Below are 1,219 nucleotides of genomic sequence, written 5' to 3'. Positions count from 1 at the left end.
TTCAACAGTCGTTCCCCAAGGACTGGGTTCATCTCTGCCTGATAAGAAATTACTGTTCCAGAATCCGTCATCAAGGTCACTTTCCTACGGTAGCAATCAACAATTGCACCGTGCCTTGACAGCCAATCCATTCCGAGTACCACATCAAACAGGGTCATCGGAAGGATAATCAAATCTGCTCTCAATCGCTCACTACCAATCGTGATTTCACATGATTTACACACACTCATTACCTCCACACATCCCAGTGGGGAGTTCAAAGTCATCGGGACTTCTAAATTCTCACTCTTCAGTTTCAAAGTCTGAACAAAAGAGCTTGATATGAACGAGTGTGTGGCACCTGTATCAAACAACACGTGAGCAAAAGAATGAGAGATTAGGATCATACCCTCAACCACCGCGTTGCTGGTCTGACCTCCAGAGCTACCTCCTGCCAGGGCATAAGCTTGTCCCTGTACTTTTTCCTTTCATCTGTCACCAACATTAGGCCGCTGAGCCGGAGGCCCATACTGTTTTGGTGGGGGCAGTTGTGCCGGTCTCGGCGCTTGAGGCCGGAACTGTGTATACTGAGGTGGCTGATAAGTCGGTGCAGGAGGGTATGGCATCTGTTGCGGCTGATATGGTGGCATGTATTGTGGTGGCCCTTCTTTGCTGGAGGAAGCGTCACTTTGGGCTTGTTGAGCCGGCGGCCGATTAGGACAATTCCTCCTAATATGGCCCACCTGCCCACAATGGTGACACCTGGGCCCGTATGGAGCATTTCTGTCACTCCCGGATGAACTGCTACCACCGCTTGCCATTTCCCCAGCCATCTGCCCCTGGTTGCGGTTTCTTCTACCACTCCGCTGTGGTCCACCTGAAACAGAAGGTCTACCAGAGACAGAGACTCGACCCGCCTCTTCTTCTTTGCTTTGGCGATAGGCCAAGTTATCTTGTTCCCCTCTTGTAGCAGCAGCTACCAAATCCCGGAAGTTTCGAAGTCTTAGAGCCACCAAGGATCTCCTCACAGAGTTCTTGAGGCCCTTCTCAAACTTAAGACATCTCATGTGTTCAGACTCCACCAGAGATGATGCAAACCGGGATAGGTCATTAAACTTGGCATCATATTCCCTTATAGACATGTCTCCTTGCAGTAGAGACATAAATTCTAGCGCTTTTTCTTCCCTGTAACTCTGAGGGAAGTACTGTTCATTGAACAACGTCTCAAACTGTTCCCAGG

This window comes from Morus notabilis, unplaced genomic scaffold (assembly GCF_000414095.1).
Source record: "Morus notabilis unplaced genomic scaffold, ASM41409v2 Scaffold1564, whole genome shotgun sequence".
Taxonomy (NCBI): domain Eukaryota; kingdom Viridiplantae; phylum Streptophyta; class Magnoliopsida; order Rosales; family Moraceae; genus Morus; species Morus notabilis.
This window is presented reverse-complemented; position numbering follows the sequence as displayed.